The sequence below is a fragment of the Amblyraja radiata genome, chromosome 8, assembly GCF_010909765.2.
Source record: "Amblyraja radiata isolate CabotCenter1 chromosome 8, sAmbRad1.1.pri, whole genome shotgun sequence".
NCBI classification, from domain to species: domain Eukaryota; kingdom Metazoa; phylum Chordata; class Chondrichthyes; order Rajiformes; family Rajidae; genus Amblyraja; species Amblyraja radiata.
Genome location: NC_045963.1, coordinates 13,463,688 through 13,479,543, shown reverse-complemented (window position 1 = coordinate 13,479,543; position 15,856 = coordinate 13,463,688).

Sequence of the window (15,856 nt, the reverse complement as noted above, 5' to 3'; positions counted from 1 at the left end):
GGTCGTCTGATAAGTTGAGCACTGCCACCACTTTATCTTTCCAGTGCCTCTCGGAAGCAATGCCACATTATTTTAAAACTGCCAACACCTCTTAAAAACTGTAGTTTGGCTGCATTATAGGGCGGCTCTGACACGCCAAAGTCACCTTGCAAAACATGAGAGAAAACAGGATCCAGTTTCCTCTCTGCAGTTGAGGTGAAGGGATCGGACCCAAAAGACCTACGGTCTATTTCACTCCCATTGCTCTGGCCTCCAGTATCCACAGTCTCTTGCGTACCCAGTTTTCTATCACTATATTATAGATATTGGAAGAGCTTATTGAAAAGAGGCGGCGTGGCCAATTTGTACAGAGGCTTAGGAGACACTGTGGACTCATGCTGAAAAGCTATAGATGGTGTTGGAGAACAAGCTTCAAGTGTGAAATGTACAATGCCCTCACATATCTTACCAAGGTTTGGGAAGCACCCAGATCTAGGAGCAGCAATAACATCCACAACTTAGGCCAAGATCAGACTTGTTATTTTCAGAAACCTAAGACTTAAGGCGAAGTAGACTTGATGGGCCGATTGGCATAATTCTGCTCCTATCACTTGAAAGTTGCAAGTGTTGCCATAGCGTGGCGATAGTGTTGCAAAGTAGAAGCCCTTCACAAGACGATCTACTATTATCCACTACAACCATGACACTCTTTTACTTGTTTATCATTGTGCTCATGGTATGATTTGTCTGGATATCACATAAAACAAAATTTTTCATCATATCTCGGTACTCTTGACAATAATAAATTAAACTAAACGTTGAAAAAATTTTGCCTTTTCACTTGCACGGAACACTATGCTGAGGAAATGGTCAATCGATTACATACAATGATGAGGGCTGCTTTGGGAAATACGCCACCCAAAAACATACATATTTCAGCTTTAAATGCACAAATCTGAAGATTAACTGGTGGAATGTAATATGATATATTTGACGTTCAAATATAGCAATACCTTGTGTCCTTTCACCCAGAGAGCACTTAAACAAATTACAGTATTTTATCTTGGCATTGAAAAGAAGATGAACAATGCAAAATGTACACCTAATCAAAGAACATGTCAGCATTCAACTACATATTTCTCACCATGAAGTAAAATCTTCAGCTGCAAAATTTGGCTCCAGTACACTCACCGTTTAGGTGCTGTGGGTAATTAGTTAATTGTAAATCAGTGATTGATGCGTGCACACATACTTGCAGACCAGCTTGTGTCAGCTGCATATTGGTGAGCATGCACAATTTAATCTTTTCCAGAGTATGCAGAGTAGACCGGTGATGTTATTAATCAGCATGGAAAGTTGATTTGACACCAGCACTGTACATATGGAGCGCAACACTCTAGTTAACATTCTCTCGTGATCTTGCACAGTTGAACATATGTTCAGCAGCAGGGAGGATCTGCCACTGATGCATTTTAAAATGATCATACAGGTTGTTTGTTGAATGATTTCTATTGACTTGACATCATGATTCATTGAGTTTTTGGTCCTTTCCAGATTTCCTCAGCACAATGTAACACAAGCTGAAGTTCATAGTCACACAGCAGAGAAACAGGTCCTAAGGCCCACCTGTGCATCCTGACTATTAAGTGTCCAACTTTAGTCATCTCATTTACCAGCACATGGTCTTACCCTTCTATAAGTTGACAATTTTAGTACTCTGGTGTCTTAATGAAGGGGGAACTTTACTTTGTGGGAGAATCTAGAATTAGGGATCTCAGTTTAGTTTAGCTTAGTGTAGAGATACAGCACGATAACAGACCCTTCACTCCACCGAGTCCGCGGCAAGCCAATTAACTTACAAACCTGTACGTCTTTGGAGTGTGGGAAGAAACTGGAGCACCCGGGGAAAACCCACGTAGTCACGGGGAGCATGCATAAGCTCCGTACAGACAGCGCCCATAGTCATGAACAAACCTGGTTCTCTGGTGTTGTAAGGCAGCAACTCTACCACTGCACCACCGTGCCGATCTCTATTTACAGGTCAATGGCAATCCATCTTAGAAGGATAAAACTCATTTCCTCACATGCATCTTTCTGCCACTAAGAGCATTCAAAGCAGTCTTGGATATTTCTGAGGCCGATGTAGTTTCTTGATACTTGATTAGCAAGGAAGTGAAAGGTTACTGCAGGCAGGTTGCAATGGTGAAGTGAACTTGCAATCATATCAGCCATAATATTAAACGGTGGAGCAGGTTTGAGGAGCTGAGTGACCTACTACTACTCCAATCTCACATGTTTACAAGACCATGAAGACACTTAAAAACTGGTGTAGCTTTTACAGCTGTTGAAACGATATATGCTCTGCTTTCCCAGTGGTGAAGCTGTCAGAGATATTCAGGTATGTGGCCTCCTTCATGCATCATGTGAGGCCCTGGTTACTATGGTGACCTTGCCACTGGACTCCAGGGTGTGGGAAGAGCATCAGAACAATCTGACCTATTATGAAGGTCTTGTGGAGGCAAAATACCAGGTATATAAAAGCATTTATTTTTATTTGGCAAAATGATTCCAGTTGGCTTTATTGAAATATAATTTATGGTAGTTTTACAGTCTCAGCATAGAAACAGGTTATTCAGCCTGATAGGTCCATTCTGTGTTCATTTTCTAGCCGAAGTTCCATCCTCCTTCATCTAAACCCATCAACAGATCTGTTCACTTCATCAAATAATTTTGTTTTCTCTTAAATCCATCTACATTCTTTTCCGCAATTAGAGTAATTAAATCTTACAGCGTGGAAACAGGCCCTTCTGCCCAACTTGCCCACACCGGCTAATATGTCCCATCTATACTAGTCTCACCTGCCTGCATTTGGCCCATATCCCTCTAAACCTGTCCTATCCATGTACCTGTCTAAATGTTGCGATAATACCGGCCTCAACTACCTCCTCCAGAAGCTCATTCCATAGATCCATTACCCTTTATGTTAAAAAGACACCCCACAGGTTCCTATTAAATCTTTCCCCCCTCACCTTAAATCTATGTCCTCTGGTTCTAGATTCCCCTACTCTGGGCAAGAGACTCTATGTGTCTACCCAATCTATTCCTCTCATGATTTTGTACACCTCTATAAGATCACCCCTCATCTTCCTGCACTTCAAAGATTAGAGTCCTAGCCTGCTCAACCTCTCCCTATAGCTCACACCCTTGCGTCCTGGCAACATCCTCATAAATCTTCTCTTCACCCTCTCCAACATTTTCCTATAACATGGTGCGCAAAACTGAATACAATATTCTAAATGTGGCCTCACCAATGTCTTATGCAACTGCAAAATGACTTCCCAATTTCTATACTCAATGCTCCGACTGATGAAAAGTCAATGTGCCAAAAGCCTTTTTGACCACCCTAATCATTTAATGTAGTGTTGATTATTTCAATGGAAAGTCTGATTTTAATTTCCCTCAATAAGAAGACCTTTGAGTTTGTAAAACACAAACTGTTGGAGGAACTCAGTGGGTTAGTTAGCTCTGTTGGAGGTTCATCTCCTGCTGCAGATGCTGCCTGGCCCACTGAGTTCCTCCAGCTGTTTGTTTTTTTTTATCACGATTCCAGCAACAGCAGTCTTGTGTCCCCTTTGAATTAAGTCTCCTTCCACGAGGCAGATCAGCATAATAGAACAGAGAGTGGAGTTCCTCCATTTATCCCAAACTCCATCAAGGCAAAAGGTGTGGCACATAAACTGTAAACAATTATACAGGACTTCAAGTCTGCAGCAGGAACCCACCATTTCCCCAATTGATACAGGCCTGTTTAAATTAATTGCCCATACCACAGCCCGACTTCATGGGCATAATCTACAGCCCTGTGTTTCATAAGCATTAAAGTTATTTTGTGTCTTTCTCTCAATGACAACCAGATGACATCTGCAACGTAGCCCTTGGCCCTAAACCTATCATAAACATTCCCTTTCATCACTCTACCCTTATCACCTCCAATCTATTTCTCTGCAACTTGGTGTCTCTCATTTTTACTTCTACTGAACTGGGAAAATTAATTCAGTTTCTTTCTTTCCACGGATGCTGCCTAACCTGCTGTGTGTTTCCAGCATTTTCTGTTTTTATTTCAGAAAGCCTTTAATAAGATCCAACGTGGGAGACTGGTTCAAAAGATTAGGGCTGATGGGATCTGGGAAAAGCTGGTAAACTGGCTTTACAATAGGCGATAGAAGGTGATGGTACTGGACGTTCTTGCAACTGCATGTCCGTGACTAGCAGTATCCCACAGGAATAGTCCTTGGGATTAGTCCACAGGAAGGGTCAGACCATGTTATTTGTAATAATCATGAATGAACAGGATGTGGGAGGTAAGAACAGTAAATTTGTGGATGACCTGAAGTTTGGCAGAGTTGTTGACAGTGTGGAAAGTACTTTTAGGTTGAAGAGAGATATCAATATGTTGGTGAAAAGGTCTGAAAAATGGCAGATAGGATTTAATCCAAATGTGAGGTGATCCATTTTGGGAGCATTAATGGCTCTAGGATATACACTATGAATGTAATGTTATGGAGATGTTATGGAACAAAGGGAGTACAAGTCCACAGATCCTTGAAGTAGATAGTAGACAATGATTAAGAAGATCAGTGGGATACCGGCCTTCATTTGTCAGCACAATGAATACAGAAGTAGGAAGATTATACTCCAATTTTATAAAGTCTTGATCAAACCTCAGCTGGAGTACTGCAGTGCACAACTGGTCACCAATGTATAGGAAGGATGTGGTAACTGGAGAGGATACACAGGAGATTCACCAGGAATTTACCTGAGATAGAGCAGTTTAATTATGAGGAGAGATGGGAAAAGCTAGGTCATTTCTCCCAGAATAGGGGAAGTTAAGAGTGGACATGATTGTGGTACATACAAGTATGAGGAGTTTCGATAAGACTGCAAGAAACTATTCCCCATACTTAAGGTAGATAAAACTAGAGTTCACAGAGTTATGCCCCTGTCCCACTTAGGAAACATGAACGGAAACCTCTGGAGACTTTGCGCCCCACCCAAGGTTTCCGTGCGGTTCCCGGAGGTTGCAGGTGGTTGCCGGAGGTTGCAGGTAGTGGAAGCAGGTAGGGAGACGGACAAAAACCTCCGGGAACCGCACGGAAACCTTGGGTGGGGCGCAAAGTCTCCAGAGGTTTCCGTTCAGGTTTCCTAAGTGGGACAGGGGCATTAGGGTAAAGGGGAAGAGACTTTGAGAGGATATGAGGGGGAACCTATATCACTCTGAATGGTAGCCACCTGGAATGCCCTGCCTGAGAGAGTGATTGAAGGTGGGTCACTGACGAGACAACTGAATTGCTTAAGCATAGAGGGGTATGGACCAAGTGCTGGGTGATGGGGTTAATAAGGAAGGGTCAGCATGGGTGAGTTGGACTGAATGGTCTTTTTCTCACTGCATGATTCCATGATGCTGTGCTTCAATTGGGAGAACAAATTCCGAGTAAACGTTAATCGCAGAAGTGTAAAACTCACAGTGATACAAAAAAAGAATGACTCTTCTTCAACGATTGTTTCCGTTCTCTGTTTTCAGGATATTTCTCCTATCGTTGAATGACAGTAAAAGCCAAGCATTGCTGAAGACAAATACAGGGTCCACTTTTAAATGATCACATGTGCACATCGTAAAGACTAGGAAATGAGCATAATTCACAGGCAGAGAAAGGTGGAATACTTTGAAAAGGAAGGTATTCTCTAAGTCTTGCCCTCACTTTTCACAAATCAATTGTATAACACGAGATTCCTTTAAGTTGCAAATATTTCATTAAACTTGAATGTGATTGTTTTTTTTTATTAGCTAGAAATTCCTGTCTTACCTGAATAAATAACCAGAATAATTCCTCAACAGCACACCGTGATGAAAAAAAACGGTGAATGGCATGATTTGAACTGGATCTATTCATTCTTATTTAACGAAAAAGGCATATTGTGAATATTGGATGAATATGGTCCAGGATTCCTCCAAGTCTTTTTCTACAATTCTCATATGCACTCAGTTTCGATTTCCAACAAATACCTTGTTTTTGCAAAGGTTCACAGCCTTTCGCCTTTATTATACTAAATACAGATAACAGGAAGAGTCTTTTGCCAAGTTATGACATAGTAAGTGATTTCTCTTCCTCAAGCATTGGCTCGTCCTATTTCCAACCACCATTAGGATTTTTACCTTAAAGCTCATCTGCCTCCCAGTACTGCATTTTCAATGTGCCAACCCATGTCCAAATTCCCTTGCGGTTCTGAAATTCTTAAATAACTTCCCCACTTTCAAAATTTATGACCATCTCTCTTGCAACTCCTTGCATGATCCTTTTCACTCAGATGGTCAGTCCTTACACTGAAATGAAATGCCGCTAACCAGCCTACCTGGAGGTTCATCACCGGCTAGTGACGCTAAACATGTTACATGGTATAATCAGCACATTATAATGCTTTTCAAGTTTATTCCACTCATGTTAATGGAATGTATTTAGGGGATCGAGTTCAACACACTGAGGCTACTGTGCGGCACATTTAGTACAACTGAACAGGAATTCATTGTGATAAAGTTCTGGACAAACATTGCCAACAATAACAGTTGCGTCATTCTTTTCCATAAATTGTTCCATTGCCCCATTTGTTGAAAGCCTCCTTCACAATCGATTCACTTCTCATCTTCACACAGTTTATATACATCATCGACCAGAAACCTTGCTGCGCATCACACAAAATATGCTCAGATTTACCTTTCCACCTTCATTTGAATTATTCAATTGTTTTTGTGTTGTCAGAGAAGGGCTTAAATGAGTCATTAATTTATCACATTAAGTAATTTTCTCCAATTCCTGCTGTTGGCTTCATGCACTTGCTGCCAATTCCATCGTCCTCCCTGGCATTTGTTCAGAAGCAGATGCTTGCAAGCTCAGCCTTATTCCATATCTTCCTTTAGCATAAAGTTCACCGACTTTCATTTTTGCAGCATTGTGTACTCTCTTTCACCAAAACCCCTTTCCATGACTTAGGCATTTCCAAACTGAATTTGCTCTAATATTCTCCAGTAGCCTCGCATTCTCTAATGAGGCTCTAATATTTTTCAGGATGACCTCGTATTCTCTAACTAAAAGTTTATATCATCAACTTTGATATAATCTACATAGAACATAGAAAATAGGTGCAGGAATAGGCCATTTGGCCCTTTGAGCTAGCACCGCCATTCAATATGATCATGGCTGATCATCCAAAATCAGTACCCCGTTCCTGCTTCCTCCCCCTATCCCTTGATTCCGTTAGCCCTAAAAGCTATATCTAACTCTCTCTTGAAAACATCCAGTGAATTGGCCTCCACTGCCTTCTGTGGCAGAGAATTCCACAGATTCACAACTCTCTGGGTGAAAATGTTTTTCCTCATCTCAGTCCTAAATGGCCTACCCCTTATTCTTACACTGTGACCCCTGGTTTTGGACTCCCCCAACATCAAGAACATTTTTCTTGCATCTAAAATTGTTTAGGCTATATCTAGATCTACTTCAGTACCCAGTTACTCAAACTTCTGAAATCAATTGAAGAACAGTGGCGTATGATTCTCCAGTGTCTCATATTTAAAATTATAAATCTTTAATTTCTCTATGAAATCAGCCACCTGAACCTCCAACCTTCTGATTCTTGCACAACTCTTAATGCGTGCCATTGGCAGCAATATCTTCAACGATAAGGCCCACACAGTCCAGAATTCATGCCATAAAATAGCTTCCATTTTCTATCATCTTGAAAGCTAACCTTCCTCATCAAACATCTGGGAAACTGCTGACACAATTCCATTGATCACTAAGTATTCTGCTGGAATCCAAGGGATTGTGCCAAACTAAACCCACTGTCCCGGTTGAAGTAATTGTCTATTTCCCATTTAATTGAAAAGATTGATGATCAAAATCTGAGGTACAATAGAGGAATACCCTGGGATTATTATTGTCAAAAAAGCTCTATTAGGAAATCCTGTTACCTATTTGAGCAAGGATAAAAATGTGTCCAATAACAACTATGACACGATGCTTTTCTGTTTTGGTCATCCCAAGAGATATCACATTTGGGAAATTAAATATTTCCCTGGATTTTGGTTCCAGAATCAAACATTTGTAACTCAGGAAGATACTGTTCTGAAGATCTTTATTTGAAGATTAGAGATCTATTAGCAGGGCCGTTTTTACGTATAAGCTTCATAGGCTTAAGCCTAGGGCCTCAAGCTCTAGAGGGGCCTCGGCAGGGCCGGATTTACCTATAGGCTTCGTAGGCTGAAGCCTAGAGCCTCAAAATCTAGGGGGCCTTCAGCCAATGTGTTTTTTTCCCCCAGAGTAAAAAAAATCCAGAGAAAAAAAAATTTGGAGTGCTATCAGCGTTTCCACTTTGACGGAAATTACCCGAAATTCTGGTTCCGACCCGCTGGACGTTTTGGGGATAAAAATTGCGACCATCCGCGCCTGCGTAGTTGGGGGAAGCCGGTGACGCAGTAGCGACGCAAAATTACGCTGTCTCTCCACGCGTGCGCAGTGGGCCCGGGTGGGTTCAGATCTCCATTTGCACTCCACACAATCACTTCAATGCCTCGTGTCTACTCCAGGTAAAGTAGTGGAATATTGCGGGAGTGCCTGTTTCTCTGGGCCGGGGGGGGGGGGGGCTGCAGTGCCTGCGGCACGGAGTCGGAGCCTCACTGCGTGGGAGGGAGAGAGAGGGGGGGGGATGTGAGAGGGGGAAGGGGGGGTTGAGACAGTAGGGGAGAGAGAGAGGGGAAGGGGGGGAGGGGGGAGAGAGAGATGGGGAGGGAGAGAGTTGGAGGGGGAAAGGGAAAGGGGGATTATCTTTAGTGAGATTGCAAAATTAAGGTAGGTTTTAGAGCAATTATATTTTCTCCATATGAATAATATCAAACAATTGGAACTGCTTTCTTTTCCTTGATAAAAATACGGAAAATAATATGAATTCCATAGTTTGCAACTAATTTTGCATCATATTTTTAATGTGCACACACTAACGCAGGCGAACAGTAACAGGCAATCAAATCAACACACAAAACATTTTCTAAAAAACGGTTTTATTTACTGCAAAAACTTACAGTATTTTATTTGCAGTGTTTGCATGCTCCTTTATAACATTTTACATAACATTTTACAGTACAACTTGATTATTAAAACAAGGACAGCTTCAATTCTTGATTTAAAAAAATGTATACAACAATGATCCCAATCATACCATTCCAACCACTCATAACTCTTGACTCAACCAAAATTATTTCTGAAATATTGGTCATAAATTTGGTGCAAAAATGCTCCAAAATAAGGCTCAGAATGCACCAGAAAGCATCTAAAACCCCAGAACTTCCAGGGCCCTTAAGCGGGCCCTGGACCCCGGCCGCAAGGGTCTTTGAGCTTCACGCTTGTGATATGCGCTGCGTGCACTTATCTCACATTAATTTTTTGTAATCCTGCCATGCCATCCCCCCTTTTTGAAAAGCTTCGTATGGGCCTGGTGTATAATATTTTAGACACTGTCATAGGCCTTTCTTACATATGCTGTCACAATGCACTGTAGTCTCTAAACAACACCAGTAATTTTCCTTGCCCTCCATTTCAGAATAGTGTTTTAAGCCGATAACTCGACACTAGCACTGTCAATAAATTAAAAGCGCAGCTTTCCAGCCCTTATCTGATTGGCCACGCTCGGCTGCACATCGGTGTCAATCTGGTGGACTCTTCCATCTTCCTCTATTCGTAGGGGTAGAGAATTGGGAGGGGCCTCTCTAGTGAAATAGCCTAGGGCCTCTCTTCATCTAAATCCGACCCTGTCTATTCGAGATCTACTCCTGAAACACACAACAAAAGCAATTCACTGTCACTCGGCACACGTGCCAATAATCTAAACGCCAAATCAAACTCAAATTCTAACAGCTTCATAAAATGCATCTGACTGGAAGTGATGGCCTGATAAACAATTTCTACGCACAATGGATAACCGAAAAATAAACTGATGTTCAATTATCCATCAAATTAAAGTTGGTCTGAATCATTTCATATCCTAGATTTATTGTTTTCCCCACAATGCTGAATGTAAATCCATCACTGAGAAATAGTGTGCAAACCCATGGCACCATGTTTTTGTTTGTCTAATATTAATTTGCTAGCTTTTTCTTTACACCCATCTGGAAATTAAATTTAGCTGCCAAAACATGCTAGATCCAATAATCCAATGAAAAGGATTCTGTTTGCAGTATCACAACATTACTTGGTTACAAGCAAGAAAACAAACTGCTAGAGGAGCTCAGCTGGATGCTCTCACACTTCAGTCTGAAGAAGGGTCACAACCCTAAACGTCATCTGTCGATTTCCTCCACAGATGTTGCCTGACCCACTGAGTTCCTCCGGCAGTTTGTTTTTTGCTCAAAATCATAGTATTTGCAGTTTCTTGTGTCTCTACTTGGATACGTTTCAGAGATGATTAGTTCACACATAAACAATGTAAGGTAATTGTTTCAGTTTGTATTTTCCAGAAATAAAGCTGTTCCTATTAACTTATCAGATGAAGTGACAATAGGAAACGTTGGCCACAGACCGTTTACTACACCTATTTCCCCCTCCTGTTTTCTGCAATATGCCCTTGAAGGAAAATAGAGGATGTTTTCTTCACTATTTTATACCCATTGATTTAGATAGACAGAAAATTAGATTAGACCGAGTTGGATAATTAAGGTAAGGGATAGAGGAATTTGTTGCAGGGACTTCAAGGATAAGGTCAGAACAATTGAGAATTGAATGAATGAATGAATGAATAAATTTATTAGCCAAGTATTCACATACATGGATTAGATATACAATTAGATCATATGAAAATGGGTGTTAACATAAAAACTAGAACTGTACAGCATAAAAACAGACCTCTCTGCCAACAATGTTCATGCCAAATATAATGCCCAATTAAATTAATCTCCTCTGCCTGCTTGTGATCCATATCTCTCCATTCCCTGCAACCATGTGCATATCCAATAGCCTCTTAAACGCCACTACCATATCAGCCTGACAGTCGATTCCAGGCATCCACTACCCTCTGTTTAAAAAACTTGCTCCGTACATCCCCTTTAAACTTCGCCCCTCTCACCTTGTAGCTATGCCCTCCAGTCTGACATTTCTACCCTGGGATAAAGGTACTGACTGTTTACCCTATCTATGCCTCCCATAATTTTATATACTTCTGGTATGTTTCCCCTCAGCCCCCGATGCTCCAGAGAAAATAATTCAAGTTTGTTCTACCGCTCCTTATGCCGAATATTAAATTAAGCAATCGGAAGTGGGGTGTTAGAGGAACAACCTGAACTGAGGGTAATGAAGCAGCTGCAGTTTGTAGGATGGGATAGGAGTGGATAAGTCAAAGAGAAGGCTATGAGAAACTGTTGTGATTCAATAGGGGCAAACAGCAAGAAAATGCCTGAAGATCAGACTTGCGGCCAACCAGCAGGTAAGGTCAATGATCTTCCAATAACATGATAGCAGTCCTGAACACCTTGACAAGACCTGTTCCTGTACAAATAACCTGCACTGTTCAAAGACAATGCTTGCAGAAATGATGTCTCAGGGTGTTCCAAGCCATCTGACTACAATGTACAATTATAACAGTCTCCATGCATGGGCACCATAAACATCTGGAATGAGCTGTCCAACCAACACATATAGGCCTTGACTGCATCAGAATTTAGGTAGCGCACTAAAACTGAGATACACAAAAGACTACATCTGTTGGAATATTGAGCTAAATTCAAAGTAAAAGAGGAATTCACCATCTGTGGGGGGAATGGAAAGTCTGAAGAAAGTCTACAGATGCTACATGATCTGCTGAGTTCCTCTAGTGCTTTGTCATTTCTTTCTAGGAGAGATACTTTGTTCATTAGTCAAAAATACAATGCAGTCACAGTACTGATTCAGGCAAATTAAACCCTTGCAAAAGTAATCGTGTTATTCACATTCCCCTTTCCCAATAGCCCTGTAACTTTTCTTTCAGTCACATATTAATCAAATTCAACTTTTGAAGTGATGTTTATATCTGCTTCCACGCCTTTCAGCTTTTTATTCAAATCACGCTTGATTATAGACACTTCAGTTAAATCACCTCTGGTCTGACAAGCAATCACTTTCCCCCATCTACCTCTATCACAGAAGTACCTCATTTTCATACTACAGGATTATTTTGTACCTTTGTAGCTTCCCTTCAGAATTAGTTGTATAAAAGGTCAACAAACCTCTTTGCTTTTATAGATACAAGATGCTGGAGTAACTCAGCAGGACAGGAAGCATCTCTGGATAGAAGGAAGGGGTGATGATTTGGGTCGAGACCCTACTTCAGACTGAAGAGGGGTCTCGACCCAAAATGTCACCCATTTTTTCTCTCCAGAGATGCTACCTGACCCGCTGAGTTATTTTGTGTCTATCTTGTGTCTCTTCCGAACTGAAATGCTCCATTCCAGGAAACACCCAGGCCAATCTCCTCTCCAGTCCAATCACATCCTTTACTTTTTCCAAGATAAAAGTGGCAAATCGGAAACCTTCTGATAGTTCAGATCTGAAAATGATCAAAACTGAAATACAAAGAAACAGAAAAATATTTCATGGAGCAGAAATATTCCATGGGCAAAGGAATATTGCAGGTTGGTTAGCATTTGGTAGATCTCTATTATTTTGATATATCTGGTAGGACTCTGCAATATAGTATGTACTAGAGTTATGGTTTGTGTACGTTTTTAAATGCAGTTACATCTGGGCAAGGATATCCTCTTGGAAATCTCAAAATTGGTTTGGAAGCATGATGTAGTGATGTCTACCACAGGAACACAAACTTAATTTACTTTCATATTAGCCCTAAGCTACATATTCCTTATTGAGAGACCATGATCCTTGGTTCTAAACACCACAGCCAGGAAATGGATTATCCCTGCATCCATCTGTCAAGCACTGTACAGATGCATTGTGTTTCATAGAAATCACTCCTCATTTTTCTATGCTCTAGAGAGTGTAGGTCTTGCACAAAATGAAACCTAACAAGAATTGAAGAATGTAATTAGTGATCAACAGCTGCAAAACCACCCACTTCATTCCTCTTGGCAACAATACAAATGTCCCTTCAAGGGTCATGACTTCATTGTGATTTTTTTTTCTGGAAGAATTGAACAATGGTATTTTTAGAGCCCAGAATGATAATTATACACATTCACTGAAGACAACATCCAACAGATGAATAATGTTGTTCCTTAACCAGTCATTATTTATTTCTCCTTAATCAGCTGACTGATGTCACATGGTTAAGAATAAGGGACTGAGATGAGAACAAAAATTCACCCAGAGAGTTGTGAATCTGTGGAATTCTCTGCCACAGAAGGCAGTGGAGGCCAATTCACTGGATGTTTTCAAGAGAGAGTTACTGTAGATTTAGCTCTTAGGGCTAAGGGAATCAAGGGGTATGGGGAGAAAGCCGGAACGGGGTACTGATTTCGGCTGATCAGCCATAGTTTATTGAATGGCAGTGCTGGCTCAAAGGGCCGATTGGCCTACTCCTGTACCTCTTTTCTATGTTTCTATATTTCTGTAGCATGTGGAGTAACAAAATCAGTGTCACTCAGTTGGTCAGGTCACAATCAGCACCAAATTTGCATCACTGTGGAAGCAAGCAGGCAGATTAAAGTGCAGATTTGATTCCATGCCAAGCTCAACGTTAATGAGTAAGACATTTAGAAATCCAGGGACAGCCTGGCAGGGGAGTGGTGCAGGGTGCTGAGGCATCAACATTCGCAGTAGCTTGATTTGCAAGTGTATTCATTAATCTCATAACATTCTAAAACACAGTGCAGTCATGCTTTGCAAAGATTGATGCGTTGGTTTGGAAACAGGAAGGACAAATGCATAGAAAGGAATAATAGCTCAAGTGTGGATTCACCAAAATAAATAAAACTGCATGATAATATACATTCACCCTCATGTAATGAGTTACAAAATCAATACTTCAAACTCTATTTTTACAAAAATTCAACTTACGTGCTTGCAACTATGGTTACAGTTGACCTGAACTCAAAGAAAGCACGTGTGGTTCCTGTTCTTGCCTACCTTTGAAGAAACAAAGCGTGGGTTACAATTGATTTTAATTTTAAATGATTGCTTTGCAATCTTCATATACAGTACCCTGAAAATGCAACATGAATCTGGTGGGGTTAAAAGCTGTAAAATACAGCCCTTAAAATATACTGGTAGCCATGTGACAAAAACTAATTTACTTCCAGCCTTTTTGTTTGCCCGGAATTAAGCTTTTGTTGTTAAGAAGTCTGATTATTCTACCTCACTTCAAATACTAATGCTTAGTTAATACACTCTTAGCAATGGATCAGTTATCCCCCACACTCCAAAGTCGTACAGGTTTGTCAGTAATTGGCTTGGTAAATGTCTGTAGTGGGTGTAGGATAGTGTTAATGAGCGGGGATCGCTGGTTGGCTCGAACCCTGTGGATCGAAGGGCCTGTTTCTGCGCTGTATCTCTAAACTAAACTATCTTGTGAAGAGAAGCTAATAAATAAATCACCCATTCCTTCTCTCCAGAGATGCTACCTGTCCCGCTGAGTTACTCCAGCATTTTGTGTCTATCTTCGGTGTGAAGCAGCATCTGTAGTTCCTTCCAACACACAGTGAAACTGACACTACCCTAGGAATTATTATTATCACAATTTGCTCCGCTTGCTTTCTTACTTGTATGTACTTGATTTGTTATCTAAGCTTGCTTCCACAAGCAGACATCGTCTATAGTTTAATTTTTGATTTATTTGTATGGTTTATAGTTTTCTCAGCTTTACATGGCATTTTTTACATCATATTATCCTATGGATGCACAGCAGTTGATTTTCAGCATAATAAACACTACAGCAGTAGGCAGCTTATTGATTAAGCAGAAAGGAGCAACGATACATTGGTGAGAAACATGGCCTGATGCTTGGGAAGCGATAGAAAGTAAGGACTTCAAAAGAGGAGCCAGAGAAAATGGAACAAGTAGGACATTGAAGGGAGGACTGAAAAAAGTCACAGCAGCTGAATCTTCCATTGAGGTCCTGTGCAGAAGCATATTCCTCATGTCATGACTAAGAAATCCATGAATTTCGAAGCCATTTTCAAGGAAACTTCCTGAATTCAGTGACAAAAAGAAAATAAGCCATGGTCACGCCATGCATCATGGCACAAGTAACCTTAAACTTGTAACTACTATGAGGGCTAGCAGAATCTAAACCATGGGAAAGAGGAGTTTGGGGCGAAAGCTAATGTATGATCAATAATAGCATTACACAGCAAAGAATAATTAGTGCCTGTTGGCTGATTGGGCTTACTTAAACTACTGTTATTTTGTTTTGATCTAGAAGGACTTTCAGATGAAGACAAAACCAGCTGTGATATTTCAAGTTGCTCGCTCTGAAGTGAGTAATACTTTGAAAGCTTAACACAGTAATTTTCCATCTTAAATGGTGAATGCAAAATCTTTATCCCTACTAGCTGAAAATCTATTTTCTATTTCATACCCTGCACATCTTAGCCATGGTAAATTCACAAAATTATATAGGATGCCTGATATAATGAGTAGTTAGCATAGCCCTGTAATACACAAGAATCATAGAATAGTAGAATGGTACAGCACAGAAATAGATCCTCTTAGTCGATCGTGTCCATGCCTATCTCGGATAATCCCATCTGCCTGTATTAGAACCACATCCCTCTACCCCATTCCTTTCTAAGTACCTGTCCAAGTGCCTTTTAAAAGTTGTAATTTTATAGAAACATAGAAAATAGGTG